This window comes from Limanda limanda, chromosome 18, assembly GCF_963576545.1.
Source record: "Limanda limanda chromosome 18, fLimLim1.1, whole genome shotgun sequence".
In the NCBI taxonomy this organism is placed as follows: domain Eukaryota; kingdom Metazoa; phylum Chordata; class Actinopteri; order Pleuronectiformes; family Pleuronectidae; genus Limanda; species Limanda limanda.
The window spans coordinates 18,910,879-18,920,621 of NC_083653.1; positions in this window are offsets into that span (position 1 = coordinate 18,910,879).

Below are 9,743 nucleotides of genomic sequence, written 5' to 3' on the forward strand. Positions count from 1 at the left end.
CATCTTTGTGTCAAATACACAACATCTGCTTGTTTTGCTAAAGTAAAAAAATTAAAAAGTTTCAGTTTCTATACTCAGCTCTACATACACTGGATCTTCTGTGTTGCATGGCTAAAATGAGAAGAGAAGTCATGAGAAATTATGTTTGTCAGAGATTAATACATTTGTCACATCATCGTACTTAAGTTGCTGCAAAAACCACACACTGTTCAATACTTTCTTTATGACTTTTCATGGACACTAGTTCTCTTTTACTAAACTAAAAATAGCAAGACCACAATTTAAATTACATTATTCTGCGTAAAAGCATATACAAACTTAGCTGCTCGCCTCTCTTCTCTTCTGGCTTTCTGTTTTTGTGGAACGCTCATAACAAACACATCAAGCACTGTGACACACATTATGGATTGAAAATAACACACAATGCACAGCCCACACAGGGACTGCAACTTAAAATCATGCTTGTAATCATGCTTGTACTATTACCACTATTACTATTCTATCTTCTGTATAACGTTATTTGCTGCTGTTTTTCATGCTTATATTTCTCTATATTTGTATACTATAGATGTGTGAGAGAAGCCCTATACAATTTTATTTCACCTGAGTATAATGACAATAAAGATCTTTGAATTTGAAACTTTGTAAAGTATAGCTTAACATGAAATCTAATTTCTCAGGTGAAGTTCGTGTACCTCTAAATTATATTCAAGTACAGTACAAATATTTAGTTACTTTACACCACTGATCTTACAGTACATTTAGACTCACTGCCTTTCACATTTTACAACCCCAACTCAGAAAAAGTTGGGATGGTATCCAAAGTTAGTAAAAAAAGAAAGCTGGGATTTCTACATTTTATTTGACTTGTATTGCATAGCAGACAGTATGAACATGAGATAAGATAACTTCATTTTATTTGTAAATATATATCCATTCCTGCCATTCAAGCCTACAACAAATTCCCTTAAAAGTTGGGAAAAGGGATATTTAGGGCAAGTAAAGCGGTACAATGATTAAGAAATGGAGTGATTTGAAATAGGTGATGTCAACAGGTGATTGTAATCATGATTTGGTACAAAAGCAGCATCCAGGAAAGGCCTAGCTCTTTAGTAGCAAAGATGGGCCTAGGATCGCCAGTTTGCCAACAAATGTGTGAGAAAATAGTTGACATTTTTTGAACAGTGATTCTCAAAGAAGGATAGGAAAGGATTTGGATATTTTCTCCTCTACTGTCCTTAAACGTCATTAAAGTGTTGTGAAAATGAATTGCAACATTACAAAGTGGTAAATACTTTACCGTCCGAATTGTTTTAGAAATATTTTACTAGAATCAAACTTTAAACAAGTGTTTATTTTGAAAAAACATTAACATTTATGAGGTCAAACATCACATAATGTGCTTTTAATTTTAAGTGTAACATACCGTCCCAGCTTTTTCTGATTTGGGGTTGTATGTTGCAACCTTATGCTTAAACTATTAAAAGTCATAATGACGAGATGAAAACCAAGTATTATCAAAATGTATTGAAAGGAAAACATTGCAGAAGCAGGTCTGTCATTATATTTTGTCATTTTCAAGTGATCCTGTAATGGCCGCAAATCAGAAAATCTTTAGTGAGTTCATCGTTATGGTGAAGGTTCCTCATCCTGTGGGGTCAGCACTGAACAGGACTGGCTACATGGGACAGGCATCTACTGTCGGACCGCCGGAAGCAGAGCACTCGATTTGATTATACATATATCCATGGAAATTAAGAGGCTCTCTGCATGTGCTGACTGCTCCAGCTGACGTGGAGACCTGCCATCAATGCAAATGGTCTTTGAACACAAAGCCTGGAAATCATTCTTTCCCATAACATAGCCCCACCCGAAAACAGGCACACATGCACACACACTGTCCAGTCTAATCTAAGATCTATGTGCCCACTTACCTTCACTCTAATATTGGTGTGCACCTGTTTGCCATGAAGCACAGTTTGATTTTTGTTTGCTAATTTCAGCAAATATGTGTTCATCTTCTGTGTAAAGCCAAGGTAAGAGCTTTTCATCTCTGTGTTTTTATCTTTGTGACAGTTTTGATCGGAACAGAACCTATGAATCATTTGAACTAGAGAGAATTAAGATACTAATGCAACACCAAGTCATGTCAGGAAGGATTTTAAAACGTTTTTTAACAACCATCTCCTTAATTCCTGTCATCCCCATTTTTGTTACCTCCATTAAAGAGGTTATGTTTACCTGTCCATTTGGTTGTTTGTAAGCAATTTTACACAAAATACATGATTTCCATGAGAAAAGGGACGTGGTATGGGTCAAGGAAGAAGCCAATACAGTTGGTGCAGATTTTAATCAGGAGGGAGATTCAGGCTTTTAATTTTGATTCATTTTAAATGGAGAGCTGGTTCTGAAGAAAGTTTTTCTAGGGCTGTGAAAATCTATAGATACAATCTATACAACAGCCAAGTGTATATTCATTCACAAGACGGGGTTGTCTAAGCTAGAGACGTGCCGTTTTCTCCCGTTAAACTGAATAAACAGCTCTTAGAAGCAAGCCCCTGTTTGTGAGGCAATGTATTGTCCATATTGTGCAGGGGTAGGCAACCTCTACTATCAAAAGAGCAATTTTGCCCCCTCTTCCGAGCTCACTGTGTGTCTCCGAACGAGTGGGCGGGTTGGGAGCCCCATTGCGGGTGTGTGTGCACACACTCGCCCCCTCCTGGTATTTCATGATGGCCTAATACCATGATGATTAAAAAAATTAACGTGACCTCCACTCACGTTCATCGCTATGTTCACGTTAATTATATGAAAACTGATTCGTTAAGTTCACCGTTCGTGAACAATATGCACAACACTGTACTGCACAGCCACTGGAGAGGGGCTGAAGAGCCGCATGCGGCTCCAGAGCCACCGGTGGCAGACCCCTGTGTGGAACCAAATTTGTATGATGTATTAGTCATTTTTGTGTCTCCTGTGGCAACAGTGTCCATCACTTTTAGGAGTCCTCTGGAAACACTTGCGGTGTTCTTTTCTCTATTTGCTGCGCGTTTCTCTATTTGCTGAGCGTTTCTGCATTTGCTGCGCATTTCTGTATTTTAGTAACTAAAACAGATCAAAATCTGTTTTAGTTACTTTAAAATGCCTTGCGAACCCTACAGTAGCTTGTGTTGTGTTTTTTCATATGAAAATATAATTCTTTAATTAAATAAAATTATCTGTATAAATATTGAATGAATTTGTCACTATGAATACCCGCTTCAATATACACAAAGTCACTTGATCCATCGTTAATATACAAATTTAAGCTTCTGATCAGTGTGAACAATTCAAGTCTTGAATTCTCGCTCACCCTCACATATAGTTTTAACAACAAATATGTAAATTGAAAAGGAGTGCAGTTTCCTTGCGAGATCCAATTTTATGTTGACGTGAATGAAGAATGATTGATGAACCTTTTTTTCTCACTTTCTTTCTTCTGAGACTCCGATGCTCGCTGGAACAAGCCAACCAATGCTTCAGGGGCTGAGTGGGATGCCAGCTGCAGGTGCTACCGCAGCCCAGACGTTGGCTGGAGCACGTTCATGTCTCATAATCATCTGCACAGAAGGAGCTTCCTCAAGAACAATGACCTCGTCATTACTGCTGATTTCAATGGTGAGCATGAACAATATCAGCTCTTTTATATATATGTATATACAGTGGCGATTTTAGCCTGAAATTTCTGGTGGGGCAATTTTGTATGACGTCATGTCACAGTCACAAAAATAGAGGTAGCTGATTATTATAAGCAGTAGGCCTATATAGACCAGCAAGATATATTATGGGCTGCATCGTGTCGGGTCAATAACTCTGTACGGTCCCGTTAGCATCGCTATTACTGCTGCTATCATGCCTGCGGGCTAGCTGAGCTAAGCTAACCAGCCAGGTACAGAGACACTGATACCTGCTCATCACTACTTACACATAAATACGGGAGATTTACCACAGAAACGGGAGCGCAGACGTCTTTAGCTTCTCTGTCAGGAGAACAAGCAGAACTTAAAAACGTATTATTCATCCGAGATGTGAGTGAAACCTCTCCACAGACTCGGGTGGTATTCACTGACGGGGTATAGCCTGTTAGCCTGTTAGCTCAAGTGAAGCCGAGCAGGCAACAGGCTGACGCTGGAGTCGAGTTGCTTGGCAGATTTCGCTGGGCACATATGACAGTGCCAAATCTCCCAATGTTAACTTTGGCCTGTGTGGTTCACGCTCATTGGTGTTTCCATGGCAACAAGCATTACGCTTGCGCCGTCCAGAGCCAGACGGCAAGCGAGCAGCATTTCACAGAGCAAGCACACAGACAGAAACACACATGAATCAAATTATTCCAAAACAAGACTATAATGCTTGTGAGTCAAGTTTATTCACACACACATTCATGCTACTTTGCATATAAAATAAAATATATTTTGCCACAAAGTAAAGATATATCTAGCTTTCTGCACAACAGCGCCATCTGGTGGGGCAGTGCCCCTAATGCAGAAACGCCACTGTATGTAATATATATATATATAGAGAGAGAGAGTGAGAGATAGAGAGAGATATGTATGTGATACACAGTCTGTCAAGGTAGATGGGAAATTTAATTTTTTCCCACAGATTCTACTAGTAAATAATGGCACAATTCACAAAACTCAGAAATCAATTTTTTAATTACCAATTGAAATCTTGCAATACAGTTTGTATATGTTTTTTTATTATTTAGCATCATTATTAACCTGTTGTTTTGATTGATTTGGTCACTGACATCAGGCTGGTGCTTCTGTGCCAATTTTCGGGAATAAACTTATATATAAACCTGGGAATCAATAAGCTAAGCTCACAATAAAGTGAGTGGTTGTTTGCCTCCGGACTTTCTGTGGCCAGTCCCCTCATTAAAACTCCAGATAGTTTGGGTCTGTTGATGACGCGTTGAACACACGACAGATGGAAATGTGAAAAATACAAAACAATGACAAACATCTCAGGAGTAAAAAGTGGTGCCATTCACTTTGAAGACACAGACGGAGATGTCATGAGAGCTTTTGGTGAAAAGGGCTGTCGCAGGTGTCGATGAGCTGTAAAGGAAATGTTACATTGCATCCTGCCTCTGCCTGCTGTGCTACCACTCACCTGATCGCTTCGGAGATTTCTGTGTTGTTGTGAACCCGTCTGAGGAAACAATCTCCTGCTGTGTTGTTCCTGTGTTAGAGGAAAACTCCGGAGAAAACCCGGATCCAATTGTGCGGACATCTTCAGGAGTTCATGTCTGAAAATGCCTCATGGTGGCCCTGCGATATGCTGGCAACCTTTTCAGGGTGTACTTTGCCTCTCAGTCAATATCAGTTCAGATGATGGATGGATGGATTGAAAGATAGTTACTCTACGAACAATTAAAAGTAGCATTTTAAGGCATTTCTCAGCCCAAGCCTGGAAATGTTATATTCTTATGTATTCTTCATGATTATCTGTCTTGACATTCAACAAAGAGAGAGATGCTAATGCAGAGCAGGAGCCGGGAGGTGGTTGGAGAAGAATCTTAAAACTACGACTGGAATCAAGTGAAACAGCTTTTGATGCCAGATCAAATTCCAAGCATTCAAAACAAGCTGGTATTCCAGTTGTTTGCACTGAGGTGTCAATAACCGTAGTCTAGGTAGATAGTCCACCTCTTTACCACGGCACCCAAGAAAAGATCTGATAGGCGGAAACTGTCCTACATCAGCGGAATTTTCTCTCTAGGAATTTACCCTATTAGAGTTTCACTGTTACTTATTTAAGCTGATGCCTGGAGACATGCCTGGCTTCTCACTGCCTTCATCCTAATGTCTACCCTACTTCCACTGGAATAGTATTATACTGAGGCGCCCTATGAGTAAAATAATATTTCAAGCTACGCCCATTCACGGCAGCTCTCCTCTCATGATCAGTGCACTTGGAAGGTGCTTGGAAAGTAATAAGTGGCGTTGTAAGCCCCAATAATCTGTTGTAGTATTTGACTAGAGTAACATTTAAGAATCAGTAAATTGTTCTAAAACATACAACATCCCAATTTACTGTCACTCTGAAAGCATAAATCTAATGTCCACAACTTCTTAATTATATCTTAATTTCTTATTTATTACATGCAATTAACAAAAGTACATTTTTAATGAAAAGAGTAGTAAGTAAAAATAATAAAAAGTGTAAAAATTAAGAGTAATAATAGAGTAATAAGTAACAACTCGTAAAAGACAAAATGTAATAAAATGAGAAGGAAAAAAAAGTGTAATAAGAGAATAAAAAGTAAAGATTCACACAAGAAGTAAAACATACAAATTAATAAAAAGAGTGATTGTGATTATATATATATATACTGCCGATTTCAGAGAAATAATATAAATTTAGTGAGAAGGAATGAATGCCAGCACCGCTTTATCTGAAACTCGTTTCCTACTAGACACTTGAATTCTGTTAAAAATTCATTAAAGAGTCTAAAAATCCTTTTTGATTTTTAGAGATTGTTGGCAGTGTTTCTTCAGAATCCAATAGCAATCTTCAGCTGGTTGGCTATTTCTCTATTTTAAAGGTTTCTTCTCCTCAGTGCATATTTTCCAAGTTGAATATTTCTTCTGTGGAAACTTTCTCTCAGTTGAGAAGTGTCTGTTTTTCCAATTCTTTTGATTCTTGGCTGAGGAAGGGGTCTTTGTCCCGTTGTGTGTAAAGGAGCCATAGAAGAACCGACCAACACCCTTCTCACGTCTTTTTATATTCTCTTGAACTCTAAAGCTTACAAACTCATGATTATACTATGACACACTACCAATAGAAATGGCCAGTCTTGGGTCATGAACTCATAATATATAAATATGGCAACTTCTACATTCTCTATGATATATATATTAAGTGTCGTGTCCCGTTGCAAACATCGTGTCGAATTTCTGTGTGACTGGACCAGCTTCGCACAGCATGTAATCTTCCATCGAGCTTCTCATCCTGAACTTCATGGTTGAACACAACCCATTACTTCTTCAACATGCATAATGCTTTCAACACAGTCGAAGAATGTTCAACTTAAAACCTTTATTCTTAAGAAAAGAAACACATACGGAAAGGAAAAAAAAATATTTTAAACGTTTTTGAAAAATATCCAACATCTACCCCAAAACTGTAAAAGATTCTGATGAAATTTCCAACTTTTTCATCTCTAACATAATACGTTATTGTGTGAAACGCATGTTACTTTAAACATTATAGAGGTTATATAAGAAAACCAGAGACGTAATTCTACATGTTACTTTACGCTCTTAGCTCATATTTCAGCGGTGAGATCTCGATTATTCTTGACATGATCTACCTATAAAATAAATCAAGTGAGCAAGTTTTAAATTGTAAAACTCTCCCATAAAACTCAATAATAAAAATGAATCAACCTACTCTTGCTAGCCTGGTGACACAGCATAGTGCATCAGGACTATAGCAAATACAAGCTTGGGCCGTGCATTCATGTGAAACCTGCAGTTCTTAGCAATTTTTGTTGTATATAATTTTTTTTTAATGATTAAAACTGATGTGTGTGACTGCTGCTTTTCAGGTGTGCCACAACTCAGGCCACCTACAACACTGGAAAAAGATGTGAGGAAGTGAACACTCCCAGCGGCATTCTGGAAGCTCTGATTGGTGGTGCAGCCAGGACAGTAGTTCTGACAACAGCCATCGTCACCGTCATCAGGAGAGTTCAGTGAAACACTCTGTGGAGGGCGAACTCGTCCAATGCATCATTCAGCAGTGAAATCAAACTAAATGTAAACTCAATATTGGGGGGAAATATGCAAATTTATCTTGGGCCTTTCTTTAATACGTCCCCATAATTAAAATAAAATTGTTCATTGAGACAGATCAAATGCTTTCCAAATATAGACCCTGCATCAGCACTTCTATGTCCTGAGTGTGGTTTATTTGTATGATAAAAGTAATCAAGTGTTTTCTGCTACATTATTTCTGTTGTGAATAACGCAACACTGGAAATAACTATTTAAATCACACCTAGTGTAACCAAAACCCTTTCTTTTCCTTGTCTTTATTCTTATGTCTTAGTAGTTTTGATATACATATAGTAGGTATGCAAATATATAGCATACAGGCTTGTTATTCATTTCACGTAATTTTTATCTACAGACTTTCCTTTTGAATACAATTGTCTTAGCAATTTTTTTTCTATGTGTATACAACATTTTAAAACACCAGATTATATCACACACCTTACTTAATAATGAAACACGTTTTTAGGGGAAACGTCTACACCTTTATACGTGTCTAGGAACTATAATATACCGCAAATTAAACTCTTAGTCATTTTCTCTTCATGTACTGTATATGTGAGTTGCTGTTTCTCTCGGCACCACCTGAAAAACAGAAATTACATTTATTCTCAAATGATGTACTGAATATTTTTTGCTGAAAAGTGGCACAAAACTGATTTATTGCTATTAACACTGAAAGACTCAGTTCACGTAACTTAGCAAAGCCTGATGGGCGGATTGGTTCCTATGGTCATTAGAGCAGCATTTGTCTCCGCATTGTGTGTGGCAAACATCGCAACATTCTCATCACAACAGCATAAAACAGAAGCCGGATGGAATACAAAAAACTGCTGTAAAACTAACTGTGGAGTTGAGGGTGTTGGGAGAGCACTTTCCCCTACCACAGTGGCGCCCAGCATGGGGATCCACGCAGCAAGAGAAGCGGACCTGCAATCGCATACTTAGCTAAATCAGATGGCAGTGGAATTGTTGGCATCTTAAGTTGAGTTTGGTAAGGTTATGTTTGCTCTGTGTTCCAATAAAGATGCTGAGAAGGAGAGCCCCGTGGCATGGTCAACTCCCACACTAGCATTGTCACTTTCCTTGTCTAAGTTGAGTTAGATTCACCACAAAGCCAAGAATGTAAGTTCTGACTTCATTGGAGTTCAAAGTCTCTGCCGCAACTAGAAAGAAACTATTTGGGGAGAAGATAAGTACAACTCCCAACGTGCACTGCAGCAGCTGTTGTGCTTGAGAAAAATGGCAGAAAAACTGAAAATAAAGTAAATTCAGTTGCAAATTGTTGGGCATCAAGCGTATTGAAGTGTTTAGACACATCAGCAATGACACACAAAAATGAAATAATTCAAACTGGTGGCCATAACAACCCTTTAGGATAGACATATTTGGAGCCCCATATGTTTATATATAAAGTAACATTGAAGATTTTAAAAGAAAATTTGGAAGTCGGAATACTGTAGGGCTCCATCCCCACCTCTATTTGGTAAAGACTTTTTAACCTAATGATTATAAACAAAAACAAATATCAATAAACAATATGTATCTCGATATTGTGAAATCGTCTCTATATCCCTGTACAAATAATTCCCTAAATGCACCTTGTCGGAAGATATCTGTGGACTTTTAGGCTTAAAACACGGTTTAAATGACCTTGTTTCGAATCAAATATAAATATAGTGGTTTCTGATCATTAAACAGCTGTGGAAAATAGAATAAAGTCTGTTTTTTCACTGTTTGCTTCAACTGTTCTTCAACAAAGTCACTTACTGGCTACTTCACGTGAACACACCTTGCATTCGATATATGAATATATATCGCCCTCCACTAATTTTAATGCTTTTGTGACTCCTTAAACTTTCAATCTGAGGCCATTATCAGGTCAGAATTCCAACTGTCCAGTGGTTCATGATCAAATAC